This window comes from Simochromis diagramma, unplaced genomic scaffold, assembly GCF_900408965.1.
Source record: "Simochromis diagramma unplaced genomic scaffold, fSimDia1.1 OVJJ01000321.1, whole genome shotgun sequence".
NCBI classification, from domain to species: Eukaryota; Metazoa; Chordata; class Actinopteri; order Cichliformes; family Cichlidae; genus Simochromis; species Simochromis diagramma.
Genome location: NW_024386772.1, coordinates 16,969,668 through 16,994,896, shown reverse-complemented (window position 1 = coordinate 16,994,896; position 25,229 = coordinate 16,969,668). Strand labels below are relative to the sequence as shown.

The 25,229-nt window shown below is 38.7% G+C and overlaps 1 protein-coding gene across 1 annotated transcript in view; it reads left to right on the top strand.

The window, feature by feature from the left end:
- Positions 1–8,124: 8,124 nt before the first annotated feature.
- The window catches only part of LOC120747330 (protein phosphatase 1 regulatory subunit 29), a 74,379-nt gene continuing 57,274 nt past the window's right edge, over positions 8,125–25,229 (top strand). Inside the window, exon 1 of the mRNA XM_040053123.1 lies at positions 8,125–8,242. The gene's annotated coding sequence lies outside the window, so the exon portion shown is untranslated. The remainder of the gene's footprint in view (positions 8,243–25,229) is intronic.

Genomic DNA, 25,229 nt, shown 5'->3' with positions numbered 1-25,229 from the left:
AAAGATAGCCCGCAGAACTAACTAAAAGAAAAAGTTAGTTTGAGAATATATTTGCAAATGTTTCACAAAAAACTGAGCTTAGCAGCAAATAAAAGAAAGTGCTTATAGATGATCCTGTCATCTCTTACATATAACATTTGTATTAATTACACAATTGAAAATGTAAACTAAATTAAGACTACCTGAAAAAAAGCAACACGCTTTTATGAATAAACAGATTTACACAAATATAACTTGTGTGTTATTTGACAACAGTTTCAGCTTCTGTACAAGTATTTACCTGTACAAGATTTCAACTAAGTTGAGCCTTAAATGACATTGTTACATAACTAATACCAAACACCTACATGAATTTTAATATTCATTTTAAACATGTAAGCAGGACATTAAGGTTGATTTAGAGCATATTGCTAAAAATCGTCAGTAAAAATTTCTTACAACACGATACCAAAAGGAAAAATCATCCTGCATTGCAGTCACATGAGGGGAAAGCAATAAAAACATAAGCAGTATAACGTTACTGAACACAAAATGAAAAACTGCAAAGAATTGCAGAAGTGCAGTCTTTGACTTCTCAATGAAACAGATGGTTTTTTTAAAGCAAGAACTTTAGAGAGTTTAGCTCCATCCAGTTCCATGAAAACCTTCTGGAAAACATCAAAGTTGTAGCGAAGGTCCGCAGGGTAGGCAAGGTTTAATGCATACATGAGTCCAAATAGCATTATCACAGCAAATGCTACATTATCCAAATTCTTCGCCACCCTGATGCCTGCAAGGACAACTCTTGTTCATCTGCTGAAGCTTGCTCTTTAAGAAGATAAATTCAAACAGTGGTGTCTTCAACAGTCTCACTGATGGCACGTTCTTCCATGCCCTGTAAAAAAGAAGCCATGTTAGTCATTTCATGCCAAGTAAGTAATATGACACACTGTGGAAAGTCCGAAAAAAAAGAAAAAAAAAAAAAGTACATACCACATACTCCTGGATAAGCATGCCAGGGTCTTCACCCATGTAGACACACACTCAGCATCAATATCTTCACACTGAAATGAAATGTATGTAATTAGCATCTTCATTCAGCCCTTGTCCTTCATTTAAGTTTTACTAGTGTACTTTACATGAATGTTTTTAAAGTAAAGGCACACAAATTAATAATAGGTTTACTGGAAATTAATAATAAGTTGACAAAGTGAAGGTTAAAAAAACAAGCAGATGTAAAAATACAAAATGAGAGAATTTATCATGGGAAACATTTGAAATCTTCCACAATTGTAAAGTTTCATCCAAAGAGGATCATGTTAAGTGAATGTTGAGGCTTTATCACTTACATTATCCATTTATGCCACAATTCTTTTCAGTATTAGTCCAAGCTCTCCTCTTCTGTTGACCAACTTCACCAGGTTGTCCAAGTGGAGAGCCAGCTGAGCCAGGAACTTTGTCTGAGGGGGGATGGTGGCAATTCTCTTAAACTCAGCGTTGATCTGAAAACATGAGCACAGAGGAATGAGCTTCAAAGGTTTAATACCTGGAAGAAGACCGCAATCACTCATGCTGAAGAAATGAGCTGTCAAATAACAACTGTGCCTTAACCATTTTAGGCTAATACCACAAGAACACCGTGTATGAGGCAAACCTTACCTCATGGAAATCAATTAGAGCAGGCCATCTTGCCATGAAAGCCTCCACCATTGTTGCATCACGAACAACTTCATGTCTTCTGTATGAAAAAGTCTTTTCCATCTTGAGTTTCACCAACTCTGTTACTCTTTTTTTATGTCCATGTGGTGGGCTTTGACATGTCAATAGCTTTAAGAGTCCCTTTGTCTGCTACTTCTGAAACTGAGGTAAGGTTAAGAAACTCATTCCCAAACAAGGAATCCATAAACTGAAGTCTGAAACTGCCCTGAAGACAACACTGTCTCTTGACTTCAACGATGAGATCCTCAGTTGATTCAGGCGCTCCATTAGAGAGTGAGCCTTCGACAGGTTCCGTCAGCCAAAACAGTCTTTAGGACCATAGGACTCCCCATAGGACTCTGTAGGAAAAAAAGAATTACATATCAGACATTCAGAAAGAATCCTTTCAGTTTAGTTTTCATAAAGCTATCCATACCCAATACTCAAAGTTATAAAGATCAGACATAAAAAAAGAAGAATTTATTTAATGAAATACATGCTACTGAAGCTATTACACTTATATGAACACCTTTTAATTCTATATGCCTTTTTAAAGTCACAATGTGAACTGATCCAATCTCATAGCCAACCAATGGATAAGTATCAAGGAGTTCACAGAGTGTATATTCTTGTGGATCAGTGGCGGCTGGCCCATAGGGGGCGCTCGGGCTCCGCCCCCCCAAATGTGGAGGAGTAAAAATATATATTTTTTAAAAATTCATCAATGATAGTTTTACTATGTGTGTGCCCATATACAGCCAGGCGTATTTTAACATTTTCACCAGCTGACTCATTAAAGTTCAACCAACAAACGGTGTTTTTCTTCTTCTGGGGCGCTCGTCAAAGCGCCCTTGATATGCAGCGAAATAGCCTATCATTAAATGGTTGCCAGGGGAAAATAATAAATATTTGACCTATCAGCGTCGCTGAATTAAATGGTTTGGGGGCGCTTAAAATTGCGCCCCTGCAGAAAACGCGCGAAGATTTGCTGTTCTAGAATTTTACCTCAGTCAGTAGCCTAAGTGAGCTATAAGGTCAGAGAGAGACGATGGCAGCGGTATTGTTAACGGTTGAGGCACAGCCTCCCCCAAATTCGGTTAGATCGCTTCTAACCTACCCTTTTGCCAGAAGGACAATGGCAGAAAAACTGCAAGTTAAAGAGTTGGGACCTGACAAGCCCGAAATTCAACTAACCCAGGCAACGAAGGAGAAGTCAAAAGCATACAACAGGACTTTTTGTCGGAGTTGGTTCCAGCGCAAGTCGTGGCTGACAGGCTGTGCATATTGATTTATATGATGCAGCCGGCTTTATATTGTTGCTTGATTACACCACACAACATTGGATTGATGTAGCCTAAGTAATGAGTAAGTGGACACATTCATTTTTGCTTAAAGGCTACTGGATGCTAATTTCTTTCGCTTTCTACCTGTAACTTATGTAGCTAGAGGAAAGCTTTCTGTTGTGTGTTGCCATCTAGTGGGCATGAGGTATCACTGTATGAGTTAATCACCTAGCAACAAATTAAAATTGTGTTGTTTGATGTACTCATTAAATGGGTCATTTTAGTCGATATCATAAAAATTGCCCCCCCTGAGATTTTTTTCAGGAGCCGCCACTGTTGTGGATACTGGGCTGAGCTCAAAAGCTCTGTGGTGCTCTCTGTACCAGCCAACAAGCTCTCTGACAATGTAGAATATGCTGTGGTACAATGCAGATATGGTTTTTCAGTATTCTGGCAATCCACCTGCTGCCCTTTGGGCCAGTACCATTCCATTTCTATACGTTATGCCCTTTAATGTCACACACTGTACAAGGTTGACCTCTAGAATGTCAGGGAATATGTACCTAATAACAATAAGCTATCTCCTCTTTAAGCAAATCCACTAGAAAGGCAGATACAGCTGAGACCTCTAATTCAGACTTGCCAAGAGATGGGGAGTTTAGATGGTAAGCTATCATCATCTGATGTTTTGACTTCTGTAATCATAAAGGTAAAAATTCCACCATCACAAAAAACATTCATTTTAATTGAAAAAAGATATTCCAGTCCAGAAGAGCATCAATGGTTTCTTTAAAGTACCAATCTTTCTCTCATTTATACATAATGTTTTGAGAAGCAGCTCACATATGTTCTACACAAAGTAGAAAAAAAGCGGGGGAAAGGGTCCTAATTTTTGTTAGGACAATGTTGGAAAATTCACAATACATCACTTAATAAGACATACTCTGTTGAACAAACTTATCTCCTTGTAGATATCTGCTGTATTATTTGGGCTTAACCAATAGAATAGTCAAGTAAGTGACACTTCACCTAAAACAATGACTAAATGGAAAAATGATTTGGCATTTATGGGCACAGGTTCTTAAACCCACGTCTAAGGTGGCAGGATCCTTATTATAACTTGAGTGTGTGTCCTCAGCAAGAATTAAGGTATGGCACTGTGCTCCCAGCTTCTTAAACTCTGACGGTTACAGCCAGACTAATTACCCACTGTAGCCATAACTAGCACGAGTAACACAAACACTATTGCGCTCTCTCAGTGACGTTTTAACTTGCTAAGCCATCAAAAACGTCAGTGCTCTCTGTCACATGCATAAATTCCATATCTGACCGACAACAGCTGCTTTCTCTCGACTATGTGCAATTTGTTAATATTTTTCAGCTTTAGCCACAAAGCTAATACCAACTTTAGCTAGCACTGTAAAAACAACATGTAGATGCATTACAGACTACTATTTATATAGCATGCACTACAACAATTCTGTGAAAACGTACCCAACTAAAACAAATGTATTTAAATTACTTACCTTCTCAGTATGCCTGACTCAGTGCCAAAGGTTGCATGTGGCTGAACAGTCTTCCAGAATCTGGCAGTCAATTGCGCTCTCCTTAAATTATGTTGTTGTCTTATTGGATAAGACTCTAGGTCTTATTATCCAATCATATTTAGTTGTTGTCTTTGGAATATATTGCATCATTTCCGGTTGTGGTCAAACATGATTACAACGGTTTTAGTATTCTAATTTAGTCACTTTAAATCAATGCAAGAAAAATGAGTAGTCTCAGTATTGTTTATAATCAAGTAAATAGTACTTTATTTAATCATGTAAATAAGAGAAACATGAAAGGCTTGTGTAGTATTAACTAAATTCATTTGTGCAAATTCAAAAGCCTCCCAATTCCCATTTTTTCAGTGCACTCGCCCCTGGCAGCTCGAATTGGCCCAACTCTTGAGTTGTGTTGGGTTTTATGGCACTCCCTTTAATTTAAGAATAAGGACATAGGTGGAAAGGCCATATTACAATGTGATATACTGGCCTGATCTTCTATTTCTGTTCCATGATATGTATAGTGGGAACTACTGGCCAGTCAATCCTATGTTGCACATTAGCACGGATCTGTCATAACAACATAAAATGAAGGGCAGTCTAATGATCTTGATTGCCTATTGAGAAAACCTGATGTAATGTGTGAAAACACTATGATGTATGCACAATGAGTCACCTCATCAGCACAGAAACCTGGCATACGATTACATTCGCATCAGACCTGCCCTTAATGCCAATAAAATTATTCCATTCAGGAGGAGGTAAGTGCACGAGCCATTTATCACCCAGCAAGCACAATTACAGACAAAGCCATGGATAAATTGTAGTGTTAAACATTATCATATTGAAGGAAAAAAACAGCAGAAGCTGCAAATAACCATATGAAAGAGATGATCTTCTATTTAGCATATTTTCTTATATTTAGCAGTAAAAATAAGAAAATATACTTAAACTGAAGCTAATGCTTGCTGACAATGTTTCAAAGTTAACCATGTTGATATATAAATGATTGCTGGGAACAAAAAACACATTCAGTTGTTGACTTTCCAAAATAAAAGCCTGCAAAAATCAAGGCAACACCAAACACACATAAATAAAGCAAGCAGAAAATGGATGCACCCATCTGGAAAGATTTCAACTGATTCATTATTGGAGTAGCCAGTGTCATAATCCCAGAACCTTATTAGTGATATAATAACATCCCCATTTCTTTCCAACATAGTGATCACAAGAAGTATCAGGAATTAAAGGTCCTGACAGTAATTCGGTAATAAAAGGGGAGTCATTAATTGTTTGGCTGCTAGGAAAACGTTTGCATGCATCAAAGTGAGAGTGAATATAGGAAAGAAGTATTTATGACTAGACAGCTGGTTGAGGTTAGTTATGAATGCGAGCATGCAGGCCAGCAATTTTGGGTCCCATGAGAGCAAAAGCACTAGCCTGAAGCTCGACATTTTCTAGTCTGACAAAATTATGCTTTTGAGAGATGACCTATCTTTTTAGCTTCATGTGAACTTTTAAATGGCTAACCAGTCTGTTCAAATATGTCTGATAGACAAACTCCTGTAGATTTTTTTTTTCATGATTACATGACGTTACTCCATAAACCGGTGACGTAAATACTTTTTAACTTAAGCAAATAACTTCATTTCGATAACTTTGTCATCAATATTGGTCAAATTTATCCTCAGTCATGGTTTTCCATCAGTTTAATTATAGTCTACGGCTCACCCAGTTTGCTCGAGGATCTTTATTGGATATGTGTAGATACAGATAAAAAAAAAAAAACCTTAATAACCTAAGAAGGTAGGTCAACAAACACTTTTTGACTCCTGTTCTAAATTCTTGGCTAATAGTAGACCAGAACTGAAGAAATGCAGGCAACAGAAGAATATTAGAGAATTTCCTAAGATACTTGTGTGGAAAAAAGGGATGAGTAAGAGAGGTCAAACACACTACAACTTAAGAAAACACCAGCAAACAGAAAAATTCTGCAAAAGCACACAGAATACACTGGAAACTGAATAAAGCACAGTAGAAGTAGAAAAAATTTCACAAAAGCCTCTTAAGTTGCTCCCTGACGGGGCCGCGCCCTCGCTGAGCCTGGTTCTGCTTTAGGTTTCTTCCTGTTAAAAGGGAATTTTTCTATTCCATTGTCGCCCAAGTGCTTGCTCATAGGGGTCATATGATAGTTGGGGTTTTGTCTGTTTTCTTTCTTTACCTTCTTTATCTTGCGATGTAAAGGAAACTGTTGTTGCGATTTGGTTTTATATAAATAAAACTGAATTGAATTGAATTTCACCAGGGTCACCATATATCTGATTTATGTGTGTGGGTATTGGAAAACAAAACAAAAACAAAACAAAAACCTTTTGCATGATGATTTTTGATGCAAGAAATCCCCATTATTTTTGGAACAGGTCCATTTTAGCGTAGACAGTACAACACAGCCTATTGTGCATGCAAGCATAAACATTTAAAGAGGTCACCACATATGAAGGCAGATGCAGCGAAATTAAAGTTGTTGCGCATCATGCTACGACAAACCATTGCGTTGGCTCAACAGTGGACCTACTGATATGAATAAAAATGAATAAGTCTCAATGCCACAGCACTTTCTTGAGCTAATAGTCCTCTGCTGGCAGAGAAAAAAAGACAGAGATTGAGAGAGTGTGAGTTAATAAGCTGAGGTAAACATGTGTGTTTGCATGTGTATGGGCGTGCTGGCTTCTGTGATGGAAAAAAAATGAAAGTGTGAAATGAGGAAGGGAAGAGTGTTAATTGAGTATGATTACACCTTCAACATATTTCTTGCCGTGAAAAAAACAGAATCATCCTCCCCACTGTCCACACAGGCAGAACATCCTCAGGGGTTTCTCATACCTCTAGATTTTTCCTGCAATAGCCTGATTCACAAACTGCTGGGAAAATTCATCGCTCCCATCCTACTCCATCTTAGAGCTTCAAATGTGTTTGCGGTTAAAATGAGAGGGAAGAGAAGGAAGAGGAGGAGGAGGAACTGTCAAAAACGTAGGCTCTCATTTGAACACAACAATGCATTTTTTATTGTCCCCTCACCATAACCTAGAAAAAAAATGCTGCAAATTATTGAATTGTGCTTGGGGTCAGATGCTGCTTTTAGCATTATTGTGTTTTTGGAAGGAGTAAATAATTAACATCTTTCAAGAAACTGTACTTATTAAAAGGTCTTTCATTGATTTCTTTTTCCTTTCTTTCTTTCTTTTTTTTTGCATCTGTTCAATCAAGTTTTACTAGGGCAGTCAGATTGCTTGTGCGCCTATTCACGTCTTGAATGTGAGGTGGAAGGAATCACTGATGCAGTGACTGCATGTCTGTGTCAGCCTCCTGTGTGTGCATGCAGAGTTATGGCAATCAACGCTGGATAATCCTAGGTGTGATGACTTGAAGATTTTATGAATATTAAACACCAAACACCAGCAATTAAAAGAGGTTAAGTGGTGACCCAATCCGCAGGTAGGTTATACTGTAGTGAAAATGAAGCCAGTTGTAGATGCCCACTGCAGTTGGACTATATTAGTCTACGCAGAGGTCTAGGCTATGCATCCTCCCTCCCTCTCTATCTCTCCCCCTCTCTCTCTCTCTCTCTCTCTCACTTATCCACTCCCGCCGTGGTGCTGAGCCTGCGACGTTGGATGGAAAAAAAGCTCCCTTTTTGTTCCCTCGACGCACGATTTGGAGGAAAAATGAGTGAAGGTACTGTACAAAAATTGCCCCTTTTCATCTTTTATATTTTTTAATTATTTATTTATTTTAACCCATCCTGGTATGATAAAATATATGCACGCGACGGCAACGGGAGGACGCACCTGCACCACAGACTCCCAACGCTTTGCTAGGTTGAGTCCTCTTGGTGCAACAGAAGCCCCATATGGCAGATTTCATGAGGTCATGGAAGCACGCTTTTCCCTGTTTGTGGTTTGAATTATCCGCGATGAGGAGCAAAGTTAGGTTTTAGAAATATGTACGTGCAATCGGGAGAATTTTATTGCTGGGTATTAGCGCGCATTTTCTTCGGGTTTTTTTTTTCTTTTCTTTTTGGTACAGTTGTCGTTCATAAGGTGGTATTCCTGCGCGACTGGCTTTAGAAGTGATTAAAATCTGTGGCGGTAGATTTGGAGTGTCACATGAAGCTTGGCTGGTATTTATGCTGGATTCTGCGGAGATAGGATGGCCGGGCAGAGTACGCGCCATGGACAGATGTGCGCGAGGGGATTTAGTGTCGAGGGAGGGAATCGCTCAGGGCATAAAACTGACTGTGCGTGCGCGCGCGCGTGTGCTCTAGCTTGTGGGTTTTTCTTTTTTTCTTTTTTTCTTTTTCTTTTTTTTTTGGAGGGTGAATGGATGGACCAGCTACTCTGTTGCGCTACAGACACCTCTCTGTTCTTCTACCTGCAGTCAGGGCTTTGGCTTAAGCTGCCTTTACTTTCACTGTGCTCGCGCGTGTGTGAGTTAGCGATTGAGGGAGAGACACAGAGAGAGAGAGATAGTCTGCCGGCAGCAGCAACAGTGTCCGACTACTGACCGATGGACCGCACAGATTCTTTCGCCCACACATTTTTAGGCTGCTAGGCACGAGATAACAGTTAGCAAATGTGAACAACACTTATCTTTTTTGTTGTAATCACTAACTTGATTATATTAATTGTAGGGCTGCAACTAAAGATTTTTTGGGTAGTCGACTAACAAACAATTTTTCGCTCATTAGTCGATTAGTCAGGGATTATTTCAATAACTCTAATTATCTCCGTGTCCTGTGGAGAAACGTCCTGTTCTAGGCTCCAGTACCTCACCTGCTCAAGTCTGCCCACCTGCGAATATCACCCTTTTGTCTCATCCCACAGCAAATTAAAATAATGACCCAGGAAACATATGAATTAGGTATTAGGCAATACACATTATAGCGCTAGTAGTATTTAAACAAATAATAATGTGCAAATAGGAACTGGAAAAAGACTTCTGTCCCTACGTTCAAAACAAGCTTCCAATTAAATCAAAATATTTTTAGTTTCCAGTCCAAATTAACAAAGTTTCCGAAGTTTTCAGATGATTCAGTTCATGAATTCACGATTGCAGTGGACGTGCTCTGGAGTGACGCTTGCTGATAACCATGCTAAAGATGCTCTCTGTTGTGACTTCAGCCATCTGAGAGGTGCTCAAGCCTTTTTACAGGACAAACACATCTATACAATAAAATCCTGCGTCGATGAAATTTTATAGTCGACGTCATCGATTATGTCGACATATCGTTGCAGCCCTAATTAATTGACAGTGTCTGGAGACACTGATGCAGTAGTGGGTGTCCAAGCTGGTGTGCGTGTGTGTGCGTGTGTACGCGTGCATGTGTGTCTTTGAAAATGATCTGCATACACCATGTAAATACACAGTATAACAAAGGAAGGACTTGTGTTCACTTAGATAATGAAAGAGGGAATGCATATAATCAACAAATGAGGATGCTTCCTGAAATGGTGCCATTGGTTTCTCCTTATAGTGGCAGGCTTGGACAGGTGACAAATTAAAAGAGAAAACATAAACGGTTGACCCGGCAGTGAGGAGACCCCCGTTGGCTCCGTTATGCCTGTGGGGTTATTTTGCTGATGGTTTTGGTCCACTTAGATGAATGCGTTGGTCCAAATTTGTGGAGGCTTGCTCTGACATCCTGTTTTTCTACATCCTGACTAGAATGGTCTCTTCCAGGGTTATAGGGCCTCCATCCATAGGGCACAGTGGTTCACTAAATGGTATGATGACTATGAAAATACTATGACTCATTAACTGCTGCTTTCGCTACACCTAAATCATAATTACTTGCACATAATTAACAAATAGCCTAACGATGACGCTCGACACCATCACCAAAACACAAAGCTGGGGAATACATTATTATATTTTATTATATATGTATTACATATGAGAGGTGGGAATCATCAGATATCCCAAGATACGATTATTACCACGATACTTCACTCATGATTTTTTATTTTACATTTTGTGACAATTGCAATAACATATATTGTGAATTATCACCTTTTCCAACTGCAAATTATCCTTAAAGTTTAACTCTGACATTATCTGTTTTATCCAAAGTTATCTCACTTCATCAATTATTGCCCTAATACCGAAGTCAGTAGTCATCAGTATGCCATTATATGGGGTGAAGTTCACAAATATATGCAATATATTTCTGATAATACAGCAGTTAACTGATGAATCAGTGAACATTGCATGTTTCTGTCTACATGGACAGAAAATCACATTTAACTATTACATCTGTACTCAGCAACCTTGCCCTGTTCCATATGAATATATCCAGAATACAACCAGCTAGCAGTCAGCTAAGTCAAGTCCCCACAAGTTATGCTTATTCATAAAGACTCAGACTGATATCAACATGTTGGCAATCTGTCTGCATTTATAAATTAGATAGAACTTGCAGACCTTCTGCAGCCTCTCTATTGGTGACTGTCCAAGTCAGACTGCGACTGTTTGCAGAAAGGTTGCTTCCTATCAAGTGAGATAAGGCCTCTTGTTTCTACTATTCCCAGAGAATTTTAACTTTTTAACAAAACACACATATTTAGTGTCTCTTCATCAATACAATATTGTCTCACAAAATATCGCAATACAATACTGAATCTTTTTTCTCTCCCAACCCTATTATTTATCAGAATCAGGATCCAGAATCCTGCTATAATTTTGTTATTGTGATTATTTTCCTTTCATTTGTCACATGTCAATTTCCTAATCAGGGGGTTCCTTCGTATGCCATATAGTAAATTAGCTTTCACTAAAGTAAAAGCCTTTACTGGCCTTTTTTACCTTGGCTCATTCAATCACTGTCGTCACCTACTTGCATAAATAAAAAATACATAAGAGCTACATGTCAAACTATAGAGAGCCCCATATCTTCCCTTAATAGTATCAGTTTGCCTTCCACACATTTCTTAATTTTCTCTCTACCTGCTGCATTCATTTGTCCCATGATTCCTTTTGTTGCCCCTGGAGGAATGATGAGCAGTCTCCAATCAATTGCAATCACAGATCAGTGGTGCACCAAGGAAGAAGGGGGAGAGAAAATCAGTAGGGGAGGTGTGCCTGGGAGACCTAAATAATGACCACCTACCAACCAAAAGCCTTTGGCTTGCTGCAATATAATCTTCACTTCATCAGGATGCTATTGAACTGTGTTACTCATAAAAAATCTGTGCTGCTGACTGTTAGGTTAGATCTCAAGAGCTGACAAATATAACACTAGCAGAAACTTTGATTTCAGTTTTTATGAATGAAAACACTATAAATTGACACTGTAGAGTTCACTGTGCATAAAACGGAGGAAAGAAAGATAGGTGAGTGGAGGACTGGACTGGTGCCAGATGGGTGGGAGCTTCAGTAGTTACTGAAAAGTTAATGACTTGAGCCATTAGTGCTATTTTATGGTCTTAACCTCAGAGCACTTAGAGACCAAGATAGTTAGAGCTCAGCTAGCCTAATTTAGGCATCTTGTCCTAGGATCCAGGTCAAACGATGGTGGTTTGGTGAAGGAGTCTAGATGTAAAACATAATATTTGCTATCAGAGAGAAAGGACATTCTTTTTTCTCTTTCTATTCCATATGGCCAGTATAATAGCACAAACTAATGTGGAGATTAAATGCATAAAAAATGTTGCACATATCTGACGACATGTATAGTGTGCACTTCTGATTACTGATGGGATATAAACCCAGATGGCTGGGAGCGTGACTGACTGCTTAGCTGCCTTGCTACTAAATCACTACTGCTACAGCCGACTTGTTGAGATGTTGCCATTTTGCAACTCTAGACTCCAAGCTGTAGATACAAATTCAGCCTTATTGATAACAGTATACAAGAAATGTAGGATTTAAAACACAGGACTGAAACCTCCTATGACAAGGAGACATATGGGACTGAGACTAATGGGCTTAAAAGTCAGTATTTTATATGATCACTAGTAGTTTTCCAGCCTTGTTTAAGGAAATTAGAAGCTCTTCTTTGGATACTGACTGTCTTTTGTTCAGTTCAGTGTGATCATGATCAAATTCTGCTTCAGTGATGTTGAGGTCCAGGTTCTGGGGAGGCCAGTCCATGACTGATAGTTTTCCATTGTGTATTTCCCAGGTACACTTTTACTCCATTGGCAGTGTTTTTGGGATCATTGTCATGCTGAAAAATGAAGTTGTTGCCAATTTGTACTGCATGGCGGATCAGCACCTGATGATACTTTTCTGTGGTTCATACTTCCATTGACTTTCACGAGGATCCGCAACAGTGCTGGCTGAAATGCACCAAACCATGACTCCACCATGTCTTTCAGATGGCTGTAGATAGTCACTTTTGTACCGTTCTCCTGCCCTCTTCTATACATACTGCTGATGATTTGAGTTAGAAAATAAATTAATTTGGATCCATCACTCCATCAGACCTGTTGCCCCTGATTTTCAGTCAGGTTCTTGTGTAGTTTAGCGTATCTCAGCCTTTTTTCCCTGTTTCCCTTCCTTAATAATGACTTGTTGACAGCCACTATTCCCCTGAGTTTTTGATGACACTTCAGTGAACAGTGCATGAATCAACTGAAGGGCCAGATGCACCATCTTTGGTCGTGTGTGAGGTCTTTGCAGGATTTGTTTTTATTTCTTAAAGAGATGGCTTGTCAGATACTGTTCATCTGCTGTAGATACATTTTTAGGTTTGCCTCTTTTTCTTTTATCTTTCATTTGTCCAGTTTCTTCAGTTTTTTCCCAAGGGCATTCTGAAAAATGCAAAGTTTTTGGATAATACCTCTTTGGGGATCCTCTTGGTTGGTGAAGTAATATTATTTTATCCCTGTCAAACCTTGGTATCATTGGCATTTTTATGGATTCAGCTAGTTAGTAATAAGTGCCTTAAAGATACAATTTAAAATGCATTTAAATGTTTTCTGGTATGTGTAGACACAGCAGTAATTAATCTTTTGAGTTAGGTACCTTTTCTAATCATAGGTCAGTGTTAAGTAACTTGCAGGGAACCAAACTTTGAAAGACCTTCAGAAAGCCTGGTTAACTGAAGACCATCTAAAAATTACAACAAAAGTCTGGCCTCTTGGAAGCAAAAAAGAAATGTAAAGGTGAGATGGATCAAAACTTTTGCACAGTACTGTATATTTACAACGAGGTCTTCAACTAGTTTTTTAACTGATAAACTATTATAATAATATAAAAATGATTTTTTTCCCTTTCCTATTCATACTTTCTCTATCTGAAGATAGAGACTATGAAAAATCTGCCACACTGTGAAATTGTAGACCTCTGTAAACTTTTACAGTAAATAAAGATGTAAATGTCAGTATCGTGCCTTCCTAAATGCAGGGTTGATTTACTAAGTTGCAGTCCATTATGGGCCAGTTCATTTTGAGCACTGTGCTCATAATGGACTTACCTAAGTTTATATTCCTGGAAATCATGTTTCTCAGCTCACTGGCCCACAATTGTCACTCCCCACCAGATTTACCTCTCGTAGCTTCCCTTTTTCCCAGCCACGCCCCTCCAAATCAATGTCTGGATCCACCAGAAAAGATTATGCAAAGATCCTGAGAGGGATAACCCCAGGGAAACATCCACACTTGCTTACTCCTCCACATCAAAATTCTTGGCCACAGCACACTGTGCTCCCTTTTCAGCCTACCAGCTGTTGCGGTGCTGTGTGCAATCAATACAACAGTCATGTTTCACAACAACTGTCACTCCTTCACTGCCAAGAACCTGTGGGAGGTCCCCTTGGGCAAGAAACTGAGACACATAGTAGACAGTGAATCTGTGACGGGGTTTCAGAAATGTAACATCCAGTGACAGATTTGAGAGATTTAGAGTCAGTTTCATTAGCTGTACTTCAACTAGGCGGGAATGTGTTGATGGGGGGAAATCTGTGTTTCCCCGTGTCGGAGGATGAGACGTGAAAGGAATACAGAGGGTTTACACAGAACGGTGCCAGGGAGTGGGAGAAATGATGGAAAGCAATGCATGTAACAGGTAGAGATGGGAAATAAGAATGTTACAGTATGAGGAGTAAGGGCAAGAAGAACGGGAAAAAACAGGGAGGAATGAGAAGCTGGTGAACCAGCTCTTCAACACCACCTAACCCGCTGAATGACAGGAACTCTCACAGGAGGGTTCAAGCACATCTCATACCTGTCAAGCTAACCATAAATTCAGGAAAGAGTTGATGGAAAATCTGCAGAAATCCTTGTCACCAAGTATTTTCAACCCAGTGCTGAGCGTAAAGTCCCACGCTGCCGAGTGGCACAGACCCGTTATGCGCTACCTGAGCTCAGCTACAGTGTGACTTTAAAAACAATGCTGAAGTCATTTTAGCTGAATCAGCTAGAGGCATAGGCGTTCTTTTCTCATTACTTTCATAACCACATGCAGATCCGCTGAAAGCCAGTGGGCTTTAAACAGTGTGGGAATTGACAAGCACTTTTAAGTAAGGACTCAGCTCCACATCTGCTCAGTAAACTCACATGAGCCTTTATTTCAGGGCCAGTCTGATTTCGGCTCTCGCATTAATAGATTTGCAACTCTGAGCTTTATGACTGTAATTGGAGTGACAAAGTGGTGCAATATGACCTGACACTGACAAAATGATTCTGATGGAGAATGGCTGTCACACACAAAGAGGAGGGTGCACTGATGCGTGTCTGTCTGATGGAAGGTGTTGGTGACAAACTCAAGCAACACGTGCGCGAGTGTTTTGATGTGTGTATGGATGGTCACGCCTCGCTTCAGAATAGAACATCACAAATTGGCTACACTGTGAGAAAATTTTTCAGCATTGCAATGGTAATGCATTTAAAGGGGCAAAGTTCAAGCAATCAGCAGAGCTGCACTGCTGCACACGCGATAAACCTTCTTCTTGACATCGTGCACCAAATGCGTGCTTCGAAGCAATTCAAGCTGCAAATTTTCCCGTCTCTCCCTGCACTCTGCCAGTGCACATTTCCCCTGCTCAGCTTCAACTACCACGTCACCCACCTGCAGACCTGCAGACTGACTGGAGGTATTTTTACCCATCATTCCCCAATACCTCTACGCAAGTGTTTTCTGCCAAGAGTGATGAGGTCAGAACTCTATTCTCTGCCTTACGTAAGTACTCCAATTGTGAGTTGTCTGACTGAAATGGTCAGAGAGAGGGAAAAAAAACATATCATCATATGCGAGTCAAGGTTCCAGATCTGTGTATTTACTGTAAGGTGGTGATCTGGACCAATAAGTCCGCAGTGTTTCAAAAGTGAATGGAAATTAGTTCAACTAGTTTAAACTTTATGAAGTGTTTGGAGGCTTTCTAAATTTAATAATCTCCAGAGGATGAAGGCGTTTTGACATGACTCATCCAATATGCAGCTGTTACTGATGTGAATCATAAGAGCAATATTTTTAGAGTCTTAGAAAATGGACTTACTCATATGTTAAGCGCACACAGTATGAAACTGTTTACCTTGTAAGTGTCAATCAAAATCAGTGTCAGAGAAAAAAGTATATTGGAGCTATTTTAAATGCTGTGATTGGTGATTCTTTTTAAATTTTCCACCATATCTGCACAGACCTCAACAGAAAGTTGATGAAACTTTTGCATGTCCGGATTGACGCTTATTATGATCCATGAATGTTATGCATGTGCTCTTTTTTTCATGGCATGAAGATGTACTGTATCTGCTTAGTGTTTAGTGTTTGTGTGTACTGTATGTGTGTTAAGTAAGGACGCCATCTGCCATCATCTTTGGTTTGTGCCAACCCTCCCCCCACCCCTTTTAACTCACACCCATGCTCATATATACAAAATCCCTCGGCGTTTGAGTTTCACGAAGGAGCGGGGAAAAAACTCGCTTGCCTGCTGTGGAAGTGTGTGTGTGTGTGTGTGTGAGACGGGGAGGCAGAAAGTAGAGTGGGAGGGATGTGTAGAGCGGTGCAATTGTTCAAGGGTGATGAATAAAAGCACAGAGATTAATCGCAAGAGAAACTTGTGGTATTTCTGCTTGATATTTAACCTCTGGTATGCTACTTTCACTTTAAATGGATGCTTAGCATATTTTCTTGTAGATTACACACACAAACACGAACACACAAATAATGAAATACAGTTACATGCACATACTTGCACACACATAGCAAGTGGATTTTGGAATAATGCCTTGTTTTTCTGAACTGCCCTAGATTCATTTGGCATCTGTGCTGCACACTCATCTCTCTCTCTCTCTCTCTCTCTCTGTTGTTATCACTCTGCTTTTCCTCTTACCCACAGACAGCGACACTTTCCATCGCCCCTTTTCTTGTAGCCTGCCTCTCTTGGATATCTTCCTCTTTCCCTGTCGTTATCCATCTTTCCCCCGTCTTCCCTCCTCTGTTAGTACTGACTGCTAAGATCTGGGTATAAATATTTTAGCTCTGTCACCCATTCTGCAACTGCAGTTTCACAGAGAGACTGTATCTCTAGTCAGCCTGCTTGTGTGTGTGTGTGCCTGTGTGCATGCCTAGGCACTGTTGATTTGGATGAGTATTTGGTGGCATGTTCTACTGAAGCATCTGTTTGCATTCTAATTAGTGTGATTTTTGCCTACAGAAGCTGACTGTTGCAATGTCTTGGCCACAGAGTTGGTCTAGAACCCAGTTTGTGAAATGTGTTATTTGTTTTCCTCTTACATACGCAAAAGTTAAGAGCATTCTGGTACTGAAAACAAAACGGCATCCAGAGAGCACTGAACACCTGAATACAGTGGCAATTGTTTCATCTGTTGAGCATTTTTGTTTTAAGCAATTTTCTAAAGAAAAGAGGCATTTATTGGGCTTTATGATTCACTGAAGCTGCATTTTGTTGTGGGAAAAAGGTGAAGGCAGACGCTGGAGGCCTCATGGCTGATTTAATGGAAAAAGCCAAGCACTGACAAATCAGTAAATTTGCAATGCTTTTATAAAGTTTGAAAACATGTTTAGGTCTTCTATATTTTGTCATGATTTAGACTTGATTTTTTTTGCCCTTCAGTCTAAAGACATTAAAAAAGCAAAAAGCAGTTTTTTTTAAATACAGATATGCTATAAATGTGTATGCCTTGCTGCTTCTACAAACTAATTGGAGTACACCTGTTCCTAACTGAATTCACTGAACCTTATCTGCATAAGATCTCAGTTGCATGCGACCAGTAGGAGACCCTGCTGGGGAAACATCTTTTTTTGCATTAAAGATGCTGTTCTATATGCAAATATTAGTAAGGTACTTCCCGAGCATTAGTGAAAATGTGGTCGGTGCAATGGAGACTTTCACTTTCAAAGTGAAAGCTGCATTTTTGAAACTTATTTGGTTGCAGGGTCAGGCATTCAAAGTAAAGGATGAAGATGAATTATCTCTGTTTCTGGTTTGCATTACTCTTACAACCCCTCATCTAAAAGTCTAGGGGGGACAACCCAACCAGAAATCTGGAACAAGATTATGGAACGAGCATAATATATATATATATATATATATAAACTGTATAGCAAACTGTAGCAAAATGTGTAACAATATATATATAAAATGTAGCAAGTAGACATCAGGGTCTCTAAGACCAAGACAAGAATCATAAATCCCCACTCAGAAAAGAAAAGAAATACTTAGCTATATCTAAAAACAAAATTTCAGTTCAGCTTCCTGGATGGTCATGAAAAAAGAGGAAACCTATATAAACACAGTGGCAGAGAACCCCATTCAAGGGCCTGAATATGAGGGCAGCAATAGAGTTCAGATACTGTACTTTTAAAGGAAAAATCCTATATGATTTAAATTTGGCTGATATCCCCTTTTAAAGTAGCATCCTTGTGTAATTATAAACTGTTCCCAGCAATTCTGCTGTGCTTTGGATTGCTGCTGTTCTTTCAGATTTCCATTTGTGACATGCACTGGATTTCCTCCACTATGTCAAAATGACAACCGTTCAAAATGAAATTTATTTTGGGGATGAGGAAGAAATTTAAATCAACACGATCTGGCAAATAGGCAATGTTTTGAGGAACTACTATGTTGATGGATTTAAAAACAGTCTGTTAGCAGACACAATGTGGCACATGCCTTAGTTCAGGATGTTTTTGACAAATGTTCTCTAGTTCAGATGGCACAAAAGTTGCAGTAAAGCTCAGCACTGGCAGTCTGTGGAAAAACTTGAGAATGCATTTGGTCTTGCTCCTCACTTAATGCGCTTCCACTGGGCTTAGACAGAAGGGTGAATTCAGGTTTGATTATGCAGCTCCAAATCACAACAACAGTCACCCCAAAGTCCTTTCTACTGTAAGGTAAATAAGCTACAGTATTCTGGAGAAACACCCAATAATCAAAAGACCCCATATGAGCTAGCACTTTGCAACGGTGGGAAGGAGAAACTGGCTTTTAACAGGAGTAAAACTCCAGCAGAAGCGAATCCTTTCCTGGTAGTTGTTGTTAATGATAATCATTTCCATGAAGGCAGAGTCTGAGATTTTTCCTTTAAAAAAAAAAAAAATACATTTACATGAAAAACTTGGCTTTTGCATTTTCATTGTGGACACTATTTGTGGATTAGTGAGAAAAACAACAAATTAAATTGATTTTCGGATGAGTCGGAAGCTGTGGAAAACTTCCAAAGTGACTGTATTTTATGAAAAAAAAATACTGAAACACGAAAAGCTCTGTTTGGACGGATCACCCTTTGATGATTCTGGGAAGACCACTTCTAAATTGTTTCAGCGGATTAGAGATTAGATCATCCCCCACTAACCTGCAGCCTGCAAAAACCTGTAGGTACTTGTGGCTGCTTTTAGCTTTTAGCTTACAGATTTCCAGACATGAAAAAAAACAACTCTGTATATCTTTGTGCCTTCATTCATAAAAAAGACTCATGTTCACATGCTTTCAGATTTACAGTTATGTTTTCTGGCTGAGAGTCTTCAGCTGTGGACGAATGCAGAAATAAGTAATCAATAGTCAAACACTACCTTTCCTTTAGTCAATAATAATATTGATTGCGGTACATCCTCAGTTAAAACAAGCCAGGGAAAGTTCCTTTGTTCTTCTTTTTCATTTTCCAGAGTCTAACACTGTTTTGTTTTGTTTTGCTGGTCTGTAGTCACAGAAACCCACACAGACGCACTGCAGGCCCTGAATACAAGCAGACATAGGCTGTAAAATGTGCACAAAGCTAAGCCAAATGCACATCACATAAACACAATGCATATGCATCCTCTTTGCTCTCCTAGGGTTTCAAATCATTTCACAAATGCTCACACTTAATCCACCAGCCAGGCAACAAAGGCTTAGGTGTGTGTGTGTGTGTGTGTGTGTGTGTGTGTGTGTGTGTGTGTTGTGTATGTGACACTGTACTGTGCCATGGTTTATATGCATGGCACAGTCATGTCGTTTATACAGTCTCATACTTTTCTAAACAGTTATGAAGTAGTAGGCAAGCCTTCATGATCTGGATACCAAAGATCTGAAGCATAAATAGATTTTTTTCTTAAAATCTAAATGTTTTTGTTTTTATTCAGATGGAAATCCACTAGCTGCTGGAGCTGATGATGACAATGACTACATATCTGTTCCTGCAGTTTGTTATAGTTGCCTGAGAGAGTGAGTGAGTCAGTGTATATGTCTGAAAGCCTTGTCTTTTAGTATTATATTACATAATATATATCGCAACCACGCAAAATATCCATGATTGTAAAATGTCACAATTCACACTGATGCCAACCACCTTTCTTAAATTAAACTTAAGTCCAGTTTTCATCAATAAAGGATGTTTTCATGATACTTCATATGTATTTGAGTTAATAATTCTTACCTGCCTTACCTCATACTTTTCTATAATGCTGTGGACGCAGCTATTTGTAAAGTGGAAAACTATCAGTGATAACACTACAGTTACTTATCAAACAATTATGCCGTTATTTGTATCCCATACATTTTTCAGTTGTCTTTGTTTCTTCTATACTGCCATTAGCCATCAAATGCTGCTTTTCAACAACTGCCAAACATTAGTCTGCACATCAGCTATGACAGAAATGGCAAAACAAGAAAAATATGCTCAGGAGTAGACATATGCACATCACTTTGTCTGATCGTTGCATGAAAAACAAGAACGTGACCAGGAATAGCTATCCTCTGTTGCAAACAAAATATCAACTCAATACAAGCACTGGCCAAAGAAATGTGATACGTACAATTTCAGTTTGTACAGCAGAGCTGCAGTTAACACATTTTTATGTCAGGTGCTCTTTGGGCAGGTTTTCAGCAGTTTTGCTGTTGGTGGATTGTACACACTCCTTAAAAGTAGATTTGTGTTGAAATGTAGGTCATGTTAGGTGATCCTAATGCTGCAAAGTAATGTAATGAGTTGTGTAAAGAACTGATTCCTATATAAAGTAAATAGAGAAATGCACTTCTGCTTGGTTGCAACACTGCTCAATGTGTAATGAAAACCTGATTATTGTATGCAGGTGCAAAAATGTGCTGACATTATACTACTAAGTTAGTTTAAAATATTTTTTTTTTAAAATAGGTTTTCTTTCTTCTTACATTTTGTGTTATTCTTTATTTATCAGTTCACCGGCTTTCTCTTGTCAAACGCACAGATCCGTTAATTTCTTCTTCCTTGGACGCCTTTTAAATCAGATTTGAAAAGCTAGCACTCAATGTCATGCTTTCTATCGACAATGAAAATGTATCCTTAGAAATGCATATTGTTGGACTTCAATTTTAAATCAGTTACGTTTAATTCAATTCAGATTCATTTATGTAGCCCCAACAGCAGTGCCCTCTCTTTATGCTAATAATAGAAATATTACAGAGATTTCTTTCTTAGAGAAAAAATGGAGTATATTAAAAATTATCTACAATTTTATTAGATTAAAAACTTACTATAAGGACCAAAAACAAAAAGAGATTTGATTAAACTGCTACATTTTGCTGTAAATTGATTCCACATGCTTCTGCAACTATTTATTATCAATAAGAGTAATCTCTACTACTCAAAGATGAGTAATTGTATTGTGTATATGTTTAGGGGTTTTATTGTGAATAGCTTCGGACAGAAAGAGCACGTACATAGGACATATCTTGCATATTGTTGCAAAGCCTAATTGGAATTTAGAGAGATTCCAAGGGGTAGATCTAGTAGCCAATAAGCAGTATTGCTTTTTTCTGGCCCTCTTATGAGTTTTCTTAGTTTCCCAGAAAGGCAGCTATCAGGATTTGTCTAATGCTGAATATAGGTAGGAAATTCATGGGTAGCAGACTTGAGGCATTGGTGTAGCAGATTGGCAGGTGGTTGGCCAGGAGGAGGAATTGGAAAAAGCAGCAGGATAGCAGGCTAGAGGCTAGCTCAGGAAAAGGCCTAGGAAAAGGGTGAAGGCTAGTCAGGTGGATACGTTTAGTCATTCTTCCACACTTAGACAGGTTTAATGAGTGCTTTTTTAAAAAAATATATAAATTGATTTATTTTTACAATAATTATAATTATGACCTCAGTATATCACAGATCAACACTCCTAATGCTTTACAGACAAACTATATGTGTACTGTATATATATATATATACAGTACACATATACATATATGCTGCTGATAGACATGGATGACATACAGCATATTAGAGTTCCCAAGATTCTCAGAAGGGGAAATAAAACACTCATGCAAAATATCCAACACATCTCAATAGGTACGAAAAGTACTGAGTGTGTAATTGGCATGCAAAGAATGAAGTAGTGTGTTTTCTGATATCAAGGCTTTATTCAATCTTTTGACACAGTATGTCACTCGTTGTCATCCTTTCATCACTCTGTCTCTCCTTTCCTCTCATTTTTCTCCCCTGCCTTTAGCTCTGCAGTCAGAGGCCTCTGTGGCAGATTTTGCCCAGCAGTACTAAGGACACATGTGCCTTGAAGGAAAGACAGACAAACACACAGATGGGTGGGACATGAGGATAGACAGTGTTTGTTTGAAGCTTAGTTTCAGTCTTTTCTCATTCTCAGTCAGTCCCATTCGTGGTGTAGTCTAGGAAGACGTGGGAACAGTATTCATTTACTGGGTATTTGTAGTTATGATTAAATTAAATGTTCTTTGATAATTCTGTTCTTACAGCAAAAATACTATGTAGTACTCATGCATGTTTTATTTCTCTTTTTTCTTTTTTCCCCATTTACTTTGCATTAAAACGTTGTATATACACTGTGGGATAATTAATCTTGAAACAAGAAGGCTAAAAGCTATGCCTGACTTTCACATCATTATCTAACCATTTGTGACACATTTACCAGATGTGGCCTCCTTCACACCTTCAGCTCAGTTAGCTCACCTGCTTCCCCCCAAGTTTATGACCTTTGTTGGGAGTCATTTGATGCTGAACCCAGTCTTTGTTTACAGCCTCAATTTCTTGCCTTGCAGGGTGCTTATTATCATCAAACAGCAAACGACCTAAATACTGGCAGAGTGAAGATTTTGATACTTTTAGGTCAAATAGTTGTTTTCATATTCAGCTTCCACTTCATTAGGTACACCTGTCCAACGGCTCATTAATATAAATATGTAATCAGCCAATGACACAACAGCAGCTTAGGGTAGTGGCATGTAGACACAATCAAGATGACCTATTGAAGTTCAAACTGAGCTGGGATTTTCCCACAAAACCAGAGAATGTCAAAAAAAGAAATACTATGCTGTGAGCAGCAGTTCATTTGCCAGAAAATGCCTGGTTGCTGCAAAAGGTCAGAGTAGAATGGCCAGACTGCTTCAAGCTGATAGGAAGGGAAAAATAATTCAAATAACCACTTATCACAACCAAGGCATGCGGAAGAGCACCTCTGAAAGCACAATGATCCTTGAAGCACATGCAGCAGCAGCAGAAGACCACATACCTCTCTCATACTGTATTTATTTCTGTATAAAAATATTGTATTCTCATTTATCTGCTCGGTGGCTGTGTTACACATTTAAATGCAGCAAAGTACTTGGATGAATTTCAAGCATAATTAGACATTCTTTTATTGCTTGCAACCACCAAAAAATTACATAGATCATAATCTGGCATATCTCACATCATCAAGACGCTGTGTCAAGTTAATTAAGACATGTCTTTATGCTAAGATGGTGATAGAGAGGTCGACACTTTTGTCTGAATTTAGACAAACCAAAGTATTGTAACAGCAACATTTACAGAAATAACTCACTGTAACGGCTGACTCATAAGATTAATGAAACCTTGTCAAAGACAAAGACAGCATTAAATCCTTTGTAGAGTTCATGGATGAAACTTTATGTGAAGTCTTCGGAGCAGCTATGGTTGGTTAACACTTTACAGTTTCTTTATGCTCACGTAACAGTGACGAGCAAGTTAGACCCCAAAAATTAATTAAAAAAGGATTCAAATCTATTTTAATTCAACAGATTTTAAATAAAGAAGAGCAATTGAAGAGCAGACTTACAGCATAAATTCACATCAAATGTAACTGACTAATTCACTCGAAAGCTGTTTCACCGAGAGATGTGGGAAATTCTTTTGTTGTTTCTTAATTAATGACGTGGTTAAAAGGTCTGGAGATGTCAATGGCAATTTTATTTTCATTACAAGCAAACTCAATTGGAGATGAGTCAAGGGGTATAATTTGGAAGCAAGGAGCTCTTAATGCAAGTGAAACATACTCAGACTGCAACACAATATAAACCATCATAGAGAGAACATTGGGAACATTAAATGTGGCCAGTTCTTACATTCTGAGAAAGAAAGCACTGGTGATCTCAGGAACACAAAAGGCCTGAGTGTTCAGTGAAGAAACAGTCATAGATAATTGCAGGGTCCTTCCTGTGCCCCCCCACCGCAGCTCTGAAACCATATTCTTTCAACAGATGATGCAAAGATGAACCAAAATGTGGGTGTGCAGATATATGTAACACAACGCTAAGATCTGAGAAAAAAAGTGCATGGCATGCTCGGTTTCCAGTGACACTGGGCCTCTGGTATTTATAAATGATTTGAAAAGAAGACAACTAGAACTAGGATAAATTCTACAATTTGTATGGATTCTTTCTCCTCAGATTGAACCAATTACAGTAGATATATTTGATAGAGCTTCTCAGTATAATGCAGACAATGAGCAAAAGCATACCATGAAAGCGCCTGAGGTGGAAATGGAAAATTTTGCATTGGATGAGTCTGACACCTGAGCTCATTCAAATGAGCGTGCAATTCAGTGGTGAAAACCAAACAAGAAACAATAAAAACAAGAAATAAATAGATAGATAAAATGATTTTCTTCTATTCCAACTTTAAAAAATAAAAACAAACCAAAAAACCAAAACACGAAAAAGTTGCTTTGACAACCATAAGTGATTTAATTTGCCATCTCTTACACACAGAACAATTTCAAATGATCTTGACACAACAACACACGATATAATGTATTTATATTACACCTGCACTTACCCAGAACAATCACATACCTTTGACCACTACTCTTCCCCCCCACCGTTCTCTACCGTTTGTGTCTCATTCTCCTAACCTCTTAACTTCTAAACTCCTTTTTTCCCCCTCTTCTTATCCCCCGGCACCTCATCAGTCCTTTCCCATCATCATTGTTATACTCTTTGTCTACTTGCTGGTTAATTACTGTTAATGCAAAGAACTGAGTAACACATGGG